The sequence below is a fragment of the Magallana gigas genome, chromosome 4 (assembly GCF_963853765.1).
Source record: "Magallana gigas chromosome 4, xbMagGiga1.1, whole genome shotgun sequence".
NCBI classification, from domain to species: Eukaryota; Metazoa; Mollusca; class Bivalvia; order Ostreida; family Ostreidae; genus Magallana; species Magallana gigas.
The window spans coordinates 8205941-8217777 of record NC_088856.1 but is presented as its reverse complement, the minus strand read 5'-3'; the positions used below and the strand labels follow the sequence as shown (position 1 = coordinate 8217777).

The following is an 11837-nucleotide window of genomic DNA, read 5'->3' as shown; positions in this document are numbered from 1 at the left end:
GCCGTGTGCTCATTGTCAATATGACATTTCTTATCTTTTTTAGATGAAGCTATTTTTTGTTAAAGATTTAACAACATATAAGAAATATTCGGTATAAAAAAGCAATTATGTTAGCTAAATTATTCTTATTGTAAAAGAACTTAAAATATAACAATGTGATGTCAATAAGCTATACATTAGATTTTTCTCAGTTTTTATTCAATACCATGATTTTACATGCATATAAATGAAAAGATTTTAAAGTAATTAAATATTGGGGGGGGGGGGTTGTATAGCAGCAAAAATGCCATAAGGTGGAATATTAAACTTATTTGCAAAAAGGTCTCTCAGAACTGATAAAAGATAACTACAATGCAGTTGAATTGTTTTTTTCTATTTTAATACTGTGGTTTCAGGGACCTTTTGTTGATCGGACCCTGAAAATCAAATGTTTATCTTAATACAACACAAAAGGAAAAGCTATTTTTACATGTATGCATCATTGAAGCAATGCTATGAAAAGCTTTCTCAATCATTTTATAAAATTAGTTTCATGGTATAGTATTAGGTAAATTCCTCTCTTTTGGAGTTGCGTTTAACGTTTCAATGCCCCCTTTTATTTTTTAACTCCACTGCATGTTGGAAAAATTTTATGTATATATGTATCAAGCAAATAACAGCGTAACTTTGTACAAAGTAGATTTTAAAGATGTACATCCTCTAGTAATTTCCATAAAACTGTTCCAAGCTCAATGCGCCTTTTTTATTCAAGCAGTAGACAGGTAAGTGAATCATCAACTGCTCCTGTATTCGACAACTATATTTGGCTGGCATATAATGATAGAGTCTTTTACCTTTGTATCATTATCAAACAATGTCTGTAGAAAATAACTGTGCAGTCTTTTCGATCATATCAAACGTAACTGTAGACTCTGAAATTAAAGTCTTTCAGAGCTAATATATGAAGCTTCTGTGATTGATGATAGATCGTTCGTCATGAGTGTGTATGTAGTGTTTGGTACGACAGAAATGTGTTCTTCACGATATTTACTACAATCAGGTTGTTCATTCCTTGATAAACCATCTCTAGAGTTTCTTCTATTTAAAACTGTTTCGTCCAGAGACGCGACAAGAACGCCTCCGTTTTCACCGAGAGTATAAATAGGATATTTTGCCAGATTTCTTAGATCTTTTTCGGATACTTGATCTAGACATTTCCAAATAAAATAAGACAGCAATTATTAAGTAAAAAGAAGTCCGTACAAAAACTTACATGCATACAGGAAGGAAAAGTATTCAAGTATTCCATTAATGTACAAACAGATAGTTATTCCTTTAGAATAAAAATATAATTCGTCTACTATTAAGACTATGCCCGGACCCCATCCACCTAAGCAATTGAAATACTAAGAGGGATAATCCAATTGTTTTAACAGCAAATAATGATTACCATTAATTGCTGGCATCAGCAACTTTTGCTTGATTTCTAAAAAAATCAGATGACTAACAATGAAACCTTCAAAACAATATCGGAAAATAATGTAAGAATCGCATGTCTAGATATGCTTACATAAACGACATACAGGTAGACATCGGTATCTCGAACTATTAAAGGGGACTTCAACAAAACTTCGGGATATATTAAGGGGTTCGATATATCAGAAGTTGCTTTCCAGTTTTGATTCGGTGACGTTCTTATATCAAGACGTGTTTTAGTTCCGGTATATACACTAAACTCTTCTACTACTCATTAAAGAATAATCAACTGTTTGAATAAATATTTTAGTTGTGTGGTTCTTTTTGAAAATACAGTTTAATATTTGAAAAATCAATTAAATTATAAAATCAATGTTTCGTTATTATTAAGCCTTCACATCCTTTTCATTTTCGACGGTTTACAACTTTGAAAAGGAAAACGCACTTGCCTTTTAATTACTGAAATTAATCTCGTAGGAAACGAAGAATACGGATTTGAAAATTAAAAAAACCACCAATATAAATAATCTAGACTCAAAAACACAAAGTATATTTTTATACTATTATTATTATAACTTTTATATTATTTGTGTTTGTGAACTAACAAAATGTATCTTTCATTTATTCATTACGCTGTACCTATAGTACTTATACAGGAAACAACCCGTATACGATAAAACAGAAGTCCTTTCACCCACTGTGTGTTCAATACATAGACTTTACGTTTTTCATTAGATTTTCGTATCTTAATCATGCTTCATTGTTAATGAAGAATTAATAAGGAATGAAAATAAACTCGGTTCCGTAATTAATCGATTTTCATGAAATTGACAGTTATCAATGTTGGATCGATTCTCCGTACACGGTGTCTCTATGAAACACATTATCGTATTCGTGGCTGCATTTTCATCTGAATTTATATGATTAGGTACTATATGTACAAAATATTTAATATTAACTTCCATCGTGCAGCTTAAGGTACCATTAGTTTTGAAAGGTGTGAAAACTGCCGCGGTTGCAAATGTTTGAAGTTATGACACCAATTATATCCTGCTGACTGGAAAAATGGCTTTCAAAATATTTCGACAAAAGCTGGGTATTCGAGATAACCAAATTCAAAATATCAGGGTTTTTAAAAAATTAGTTATATCGAGAAAGACTTATTTAGGGGTATATGAGATATCCCCTGTTCAAGATACCGATATTTACCTGTAATACAAATTAAAGGAGATGTCATTTCTGTACTTACTGTTTTCATTGCTAGCCATTTGCTTTTGTGTCAACCCTTTTCTACATTTGCAGCATTTATAGAACCTCTTTTTGACACAGCATACCACAACAACCACAAGGAGCAACCAAGCAAGAGGTAACAATATCGGCAATAGATATTCTGTTGCTGGGCTATTTCCAGCTGTGGAAAAAAATGAAAGTTGACAAGCAAATATTTCACATAAAAGGGACTGAGATAGGATTTGAGATCAAATTTGATTTCTTATTTTTTATATCTAACATAGTTAACTTGTTCATTTTAAATCATTGACCAAAATTTGAATCTTAAAAGTCAGTTTCAGGTGAAATAAAAAGGTAAGAATTCACTGTTTTGTAAGCAAAGCTCGTGTCAAATATTAGTTTACAAATAATTTAAAGAAAGAATTAACCATTTTTAGAAAAAGTTATTCTTGGCAAACAAAGTTAACTGATTCTGTGTTATAATAAATGATATCATCAACAATGAAAGCAATATTTGATTGAAACTGATATAAATAGAACACAGATTTTAACAATATCAGGATTCGAGCTTCGTTTACAGAATAAAGAATTTTAAATTCCTTATCTTGCTTATAACTTGATATATGACATTCAAATTTTGACAATGCATAAATAATTCCCATAGTAACCATTTAGGACATAAGAATGGAAAAATGAAAATTGAAATGGTTTAGCTTAAATCGTGTCGAGGTTCTAAGTTATTAGATATATACTTACGGTTACTTTTTTTACGCATATTTTCAAGCAATGATTATTCTTCGAAAAACCCTCAGAAGGCCATATCCTTAAATTATAACAAAAGGAAAAAATTAAGATATGTCACCAAACTATATTTTTTTTATTCATATCATACTACTTAGAAAAAGATAAGAATACCTTTCAAAGATTGTTGTTTGCACTTCCCCGTCGTCTCTGTGTTTGAACTCAAAGCAACAAGATGTATATCATAAATATTATATTTACCCCAAAAATGTTTTCCAAAAAAACTTTTATGAAATAGAGAGTAAATTTGCAAGCAGCTGATTTAACAAGATATAAATAAAATTTAAAGTACTGAAAGTACAAAAAGCGCTAAGCCTGGAAAAAAGTGCTAAAATTTATACTAAAAATTATTAGGTTACACGTTAAAAATATATTTGATTCGGGATTTGTTCAATACTTTTGTTAAATTGCAATTACTCAGTCAATGAAAAAGAACAGAAGATATAGTAATATTTACACTCATTTATTTGCTGTTTTTATTGTCTTTTTATTACTACTTTTTAGCTATGAATATGATGACCAAAAGTACATGTACCTTGGCAAGTTAAGATTTAAATTAGAAGAGAAAAAGTAAGATAATACCGATCGCATCATATATATGCTTTGTATGATTGCAACTTTTTTTCACTTTAACTTTACCTAAGATATTTTCCAATTGCCGCACTCTGCTCCAATGGTCGGCACAAAGATGGGTGTAAACCTCACAGACCTCAGGCTAGACTGGCCCCCTATCATAAACTGGTTCCCTATCAAGTTACGGAAGTATTCCTTTGGCCAGGGTTTCAGAACACGTACCAGAGCACATATTCTTCTAGAGAGCCCGTACCTTTATACTTTCAAGTTATCATTTATACTGATGAATTTATAATATTTTTACTTGTAAAGACACTATGCATCCATACTGTTTAATCATTTCATTTCACGGGAGCCAATTTTCGTGGATTGTGGGTGTTTTCCTTATTCGTTGGAATTCAATTTCGTAGGTGCTTCTGTTTTCAGTTTCAATCGAGAAATGATTTTATTAAATTTTCTTTTGTTCAACATATCAAAGGGAAAATTGACCGGAAATCTTTATCAAGGCGCATCGATGAAAAATTGTCCGGTCAGTTTCTCCTTTGAAACGCCCATCAAAAGAAAACTATCAAATGTATGTCCTATCATTTTTATTTATTTTAAAACATTTTTAGATCACAAAACGTGAAGTGTCATTGTTCAAAATTGTAAATAACGCAACTAAAGCGACGCTTATCAATACACAACCATTACAGCAACAATATTTAAAATATATGCGCCTTCAGCTAAAGCTGAAGTTTTGAGCTAAATTATGAAAAGAAGGTTGAAATCTGAGCCGCGTTAATTAAATATGAAATAAAAAATACATGCAATGGCTTGTGATATCATTCACTGTGCAGCAAGATTCGTTAAAACTGGTTTTATTGCGAGTTTAATCGCTGAAATTTGCAACTATGGGCATAACCAGAAGCGCCAATATTATGTCAAACTTATAAATATTAAATAAGTAAGAAAACCAACTCTAGATCTTGCAAAATTTGTTTTCAATGAATATAAAAAATAGTAAGGGAGGGTTACCCACAAACACCACTAAAATTGAGCCATCACGAATTCCAATGATTCCACAGTACTTATACTAAGCGAATTACGTTTAGATATCAAATAGTGATATTTGTTTTGTGATAATGTCTTATTTAACAATCGATGTCGGATCAGTTTGAAGCAAAGTGCCACTAAACATTGGTTGTTACTTGCATTTGCTGTAGTACATTAAGTGACTCGACAGTAATGAGTTTTGTAAACATATTTTAATGATTGGTTTAAGTTCATTTTCAAAATTTATATCTATTCAAATAAAAAGAAAATGTTTCGTCAAAAATTGCGCACAGAAAACGATGCCTGAAAATGGGATTAATAAACAGCAGCACAAATTATTGTGGAAAAAATGGTAATCGAAATATCTGCATTTTCATATAAAATAAGGTGTTAATAAAGCAAACATATTAGCTCAACTCGTTACGGGTAGAAGAGGGTCTCGTACTTAATACCAATAATTAATGGCCACGGGCGAGCCACTTATAACATATAAATAACAAAACCATCGGTACCTAAGAATGTGATTGCTTTGTTTGAAAGGCAAGCTTTTTTTTTTTTTTTTTTTTACAAAAATTAACACTCTTGCTGAGCAAACAAGAGTAAATACCTAGTTAAAGATTCATGAATTGATAAAGCTTCTTCCCAGTATACTTTTTAAAAATAATTTTATGATATAAAATTGCTAAACTTAAAAAACAAAATAAAAATAATTATAAATATAAATATTCCTTTATCAATAATAGTTAATAACTACATAATTTCAATTTTTAATTAATCGGTTTTGTTTCAGGACAGCCAATGAGAATTTAGAAGCAGATCGTGAACTTGAAATAGGAATGTTTCCGTTTTAAACATAGATAAGGCGGAAAAAATGAGTTTTTTAATTTACACTTTTTTTCTTAAATGATGATATTTACATGTATTTTATCAAGCCTATCAAAACTCCAAGCATATATCCCAGTTTTTACGGCTGCTGATAAAACACGACTTGCTGGTGTGTTCTTGTTTTGAATTACATGCGTTAATTAGTGTGTTCATCTGTTGTATTTTAATCATTTTGTCGTCTAAAGGGTGTCTAATGTAAAAATGAAGATTTCAGACTAAAATGAGACTTTAAAAAATGAAAAAAATATTAACTGAAAATGTGTAGAGTACGGTTTAAATTTTGAATAAGACATAATTTTATCTATATCTAAAAATAACATACCATTTGTTCCAGTCGCGTAGTTTTCTTTATGCCTGTCTGTAAGTTCACTTGATTACAAGTACTGCCCTGCGTGTCCGTGCTATTTGATTGTTTATAAGACGTACAATGATGTACATTTGTATCTCTTTAAAATATGACAATTACGGGGTAATTTTTTTTATTAGAATACAGTATTGAGAGGTTTATATGAATTTATCATTAAAACTAAGAAAGAAGCAAAAACACTTGGAAAACACTACAGTGCAGTAAACATAAGAAGCAATTCCATGATGTTGATAAAAAAAATGGGGAAAAAGTTAATTTTCATTTTTTGAAAATAACCAATTACGTCCCTTAGATAAGACAGACAATCGGGTTAAGCAGTTAAAATAAATATACAATGTTTACCAACATAAACATTGAGATTTACATTAAAATGGAACTCTTGTAGCAAAAACCCAGTAAGTAAGGTAATCTACCCTTATAGGCGTGTGGTTTAAAGCCATACACTTACCTTACATTTATCCTATCTTCTTTGTCTATGTTAGAGTTTGGCCAAGCCACAACATCGTTTGTCATTGAGAACCCCCATTGTTTCAATTGTACTTGATAAAGTTACTTTCTTTCAAATAACCTTGGGTATTCTGCAGTTTTCAATGCAGTTTTAAAGACAAGGATTAGGTAAATATACCAGGTGATCCTAAATTCCTTCGTTTCTTGTTTTTGTGTAATTCAGTTTGCAAGTACGTCAAACACACACGTCTGATAAAGGTGGAAAAAAAATCCAGTGCATTCGTTTAAAATGACTCTTATCTATATAAGTATGTGCCCGTAATAAGAGGATCAAGATAAATATTTTGATTTCCGTCATTCTTTTAACTCTTCATATTTTTGCTACAAAAATGTATTTTATTGTTGAAGTAAAAAATGGTTGGTCATTCATTTTTCAAAATTTAATACATACATGTATTTAACTAAAGATGTTATTCTAAATGTTAAAGGCAAAAGACTGCGTAATTGCCTTTCCTCAGTGACAAAATCAATATCTTCCATGAAGATTTCAAAGCATTTTTACCGGTATTGTATATCAATATAACGAAGGAAAAAAATCATACGATATCAAAAATACCATTTTATCTATGCATGAATTATATATTTTTTTTAAACGAGGGCAACTAAATTTATCTTGAAATGAAATTAAGACTAACACTGATCCAGTATTAAGTTTTATTTTGAATATAGCGGTGTAACTTATAAATTATGTACAAGAGAATTAGTCCTCCAGTACCTCCACCGATCGAAGCAGACAGAATTAGAACAATTACGCAGAAAAAAAATCGATGATTTAGCACACGAGATATCTAAATGTTAATTGTAGTTATATTTTTGAAGAACTTTCTAAAAACCACATGTAAAATTTTGTTCGATTTAAATATAAACGAGTTCAAAGAGACATTTTGTTATCATTTTTTATTGATTTACTTTTTGCGATCCATTTATCAATTTATTAAAAGAAAAATGTAAGTATAAACAATAAAATGGTTTCTTGGATGATTCAAGCGCGATATGAAGGTAGCGTTCAAACCAAAAAAATAAATACATGTACCGCTTAATCTGGTTATGTTCGTTTTTCTGCAGGATTGTTACTACCATATTCCGCACGAATCAACCAAAAAATATAGAATTGTTTAAATATCACGCTTTCATAAAGAAATACATTACCGATCAGACCCAACCTAACAGAAAGTAAACCAAAACTAAACCATGGGTTTACTTTCTGGGTTTACTCTGAGTTTACTAGAGTGGACCCAGAGTAAACCCAGAGTAAACCCCAAGTAAACCCAGAGTGGACACAGAGAATAAACCCCGATCAGAAGTATACCCTGAAAGCAGACGCTACATGTGTATTCGGAATATACAATGAGTAGGAATTACTGGCATTTTCATGATAAGATAAAATACAGGTCTGCTTCACACTTCAGTGCGTATAGTTGACTTCAAAAGCAATTCTTGAGTAAACCCAAAGTAATCCCCGAGTAAACCCAAAGTAAACCCCGACTGGACCCAAATTTTCAAAAAGTAAACCCAAAGTAAACCCAGAAAGTAAACCCGGGGCTTAGTTGGGGGTTACTCTGGTGTTAGGTTTGGTCTGATCGGTACTGTGTGTGATACATTAATATTTAAAACGATATAGCTGTCTAGTTTCAATTTTGTCTTTCAAAATATGTACCTTAGAGTTTAATGAAAGAGTCTTAAAACGTGTCAATTAGTCTAAGAATTATATGATGACATTTGACATCCTAGTTTATATGATTTGATAAACGTTTTAAAGACGGAAATACAATTCTGTCAGTGCTAGTATGCATGAAAGCAGTCCATTTTACTATCCTTATAGGCTTTTGCCACACTCGACGTTAATCATCCCAGTACCTTTCACTTAAACCAACTTTATTATCAAGATCCGGAAATTATATTTCATAGGTAACATATGCTCAAAATATGTCTTGAGTTAAGCAATCACACTAGTTTTAAAAAATCTCTTAGATATCACTATCTACTCACAGTTCCACGATACATAAGCAATACTTTTTATATCATACTCACAATCTGTCTCAAGTTCGGCATACATTTTCATTCTAAATTTGACGTCTTTTGTTACAGTATGGCGAAGGTGGCATCACAGTGCAATTAAACACCTATATACAATAGTTTCATCAATGCGTAAACCTTTTAGAATCTTCACTTAAAGTTTCAGCATACTGAAACCTAGCGGAAATGTGCTGAAACGGATTGATATTTCCATAACAATTTACATAACTTTTCATACATTTCAATTTTAGTTTCCGCATTGCAGAAACCATCAGGAATCTTAGACTAAAGTTTCTGCTGACTGAAACCTAACGGATACTTGCTGAATCGATATAATGGTTTCCGCATTGCGGAAACTATACATGAAACTTCAACTTCAAGTTTCAGCAAGGTTTCCATATAGATCCAGTTTTGCTGAAACTGGATATTTCATCCAGTGAATATTCAAACTATTAAATGAACAAAACATTTCCTATTGAAGATACTCATAACCTTTGTTCTATCTCGTTTTAATCAAAAATCTTAACATCATTTAACTCATTTTTACATTGTTGTAGATAATAACAAAATTTTAAGATCGTGTATTAACTTGTTTTAACAAAAAACATGAGTAAAGAAAACATATTGACAATGATAATCATTACCATAAACAATTTGTCAAGAAATGGAGCCGTAAGTTGGGATAAGAATTAAGTCGCAATATATCGGACCGATTTATGTCGCTTTATTTCCCTATTCTCCAACGGCCTTACTTTTGTATCTGTCGCTGTGAAAGAGATGCGTAATACTATGGCTTCCAGAATCACTATTACTCCACTAACCACAAGCTGGGTCTCAAAGTAAACGGTGAAGTAAGGAACATTATCGGACTTAGTTATGGTATCATTGATGATGGTCAAAAATACAGCAAAGGTTAAGAAGATTGCCATTGAGGTACCCATTTTTTTCTCCAGAATCAATTGGTAATACAAAGCTGAAGATATTCAGAACGGATAGCAGAACGACTGGGAGTAGAACCGAGAGGATTATATATCCTTGATCTCCTCTTAAGATGAATATCAAAATTCAAATTTTGAAACCCTGCTGAAGGTCCTTCCTTGTTTTTTTGAAGACTTACTTTACTGCAAGTAACGTCCCATTGCTCGTTTCTCTGAAAGTAATCAAGATAACATTGGGAGTACGCTGCGTCGAAGTGGATAAAATCGTAATTGTCAAATAGATTTCCTACTTCTATTGAACACACCTGAGAGTCGTACGGATACTTTGTGATATCTATTCTGCATTTCGTCACACTTTCTCTGGATGTTGTGTACACCACATAAACAGTATTAAGGACAGATAATGGTTTCTCCTCTGTTAAACACTTCTTATCAGACACATCGTTATAAATACAAATAGAACTTGGTGTCCATACATGTTTAGATGTTGTTTGTATGGCAGCAATTTCTTGATAGTGTGAAGAATTCCATTTTAATCGCGAATCATTTCACACAATAGACATCAAATAAACTGCATCAAATGTCTGGTTCTTTTCGTGAAGATTATTAATTAATATTAAATTCAATGATACAGATAGGTCAATTGCTTCAGATTGGTTGTTGAAAGGAGCCACTCGAACCTCTTGCACGTCTAATACGTCCTTGAATAGTTGAGATCTGTTGGATGCATCACAAAACTTGCATAGTAGAATAGACACAAAAGTAATTCTAAACCGAATACAAGTCATCATAAAAACATTTGAAAAATCCGAAAATTCGACCTAGTTCAGTGACCAGTCTCTTTATACTCGCACTTTCTAAAGAAAGTTCGGTTATATTGTTGTTACCCTGTTCCGTCCGTCCGTCCGTCCGTCCGTCCGTCTGTCACGTTTTACTTTCTCAAACTGCTCTTACATCTTATAAACCAACAAACTGAACTCTTGGAGTTTGATTTGGGGTATCATGTTGTTTTGTAAAAAGGTTTCAAAAATTCTCTGTTAGTCCTGGGGGTCAAATAATTGGTAAAAAATGACGTTTTTTTCACAAAAATCCTTCTTCCTCGAACTCCTTCTTCATTTTTAACAGTAGACAAATCATCTCTTGGAATATGTTGAAGGGTATCCTATAGTTGTGCAATAAGGTTCTGGAATTTTCAATTTTGTCCTGGGGGTCATTTAATGGCTGAAAAACTGGTTTCAAAAACATCATTTTTGGGGGGCATTAGCCAAATGATCTAGAATATGATTGGGGGTGTCATATTGAGGTGTGATCAGGTTCCAGACTTATTTTTTTTATTAAGGGGATCAGTGGGCAACAAAAAATGACGTTTTTTGGCAAAAAAAGTATGGTTCCCAGAACTCCGCCTACAACTTTTGGAGTATCTACGTCATCTCTTGGGATATAATTGGAGCTGTCCTATAGATGTGCAATAAGGTTTTAAAAATTTAAATTTCATCCAGGGAGTCAAATAGTAGCAGAAAAATGACGTTTATCACTGAAAAAAAACCAGAGATCCAAGAGCTCCACTTATGGTAATGGATAGACACATCATATCTTGGGATAAGGTTTTAAAAATTTAAATTTCATCCAGGGAGTAAAAAAGTAGCAGAAAATTGACGTTTATCACTTCAGAAAAAACTCCTTTTATGATTTAACGGATAGACACATCATATCTTGGGATATGATAGGAACTGTTCCATAGATGTGCATTACGGTTTTGAAAAATTAAATTTAACCCTGAGGCCCATTACCTACATACCTTTTGATGCCCTTTAAGGATCAAAAATAGATATGGTTAAGGGTTGGGGATCTCAACCGTTTTCGAGATATTCGTGCACTTCCTGTTCGAGGAGGGTCATGACCACCCCCGGGGCCCATAACCTACATACCGTTTGATGCCCCTTGACACAAGGAACAAGAATATATATGGTTTAAGGGTGGGGATCTCAACTGTTTTGAAGATATTAAGGGACTTGCTGTTCGAGGGGGTC

The 11837-nt window shown here is 32.2% G+C and overlaps 1 long non-coding RNA gene across 2 annotated transcripts; it reads right to left on the bottom strand.

The window, feature by feature from the left end:
• Positions 1-261: 261 nt before the first annotated feature.
• On the bottom strand, positions 262-5654 carry LOC117680572 (uncharacterized). Of its 2 annotated transcripts, XR_010713609.1 has the most exons (5): positions 4126-5654; positions 3601-3647; positions 3442-3508; positions 2705-2866; positions 262-1186 (listed from the first exon to the last, which is right to left on the bottom strand). It is a non-coding gene; the product is annotated as an uncharacterized lncRNA (long non-coding RNA). The 2 variants fall into 2 exon arrangements; XR_004597005.2 differs by having other exon boundaries at positions 3601-5654.
• Between the last annotated feature and the right edge of the window lie 6183 nt (positions 5655-11837).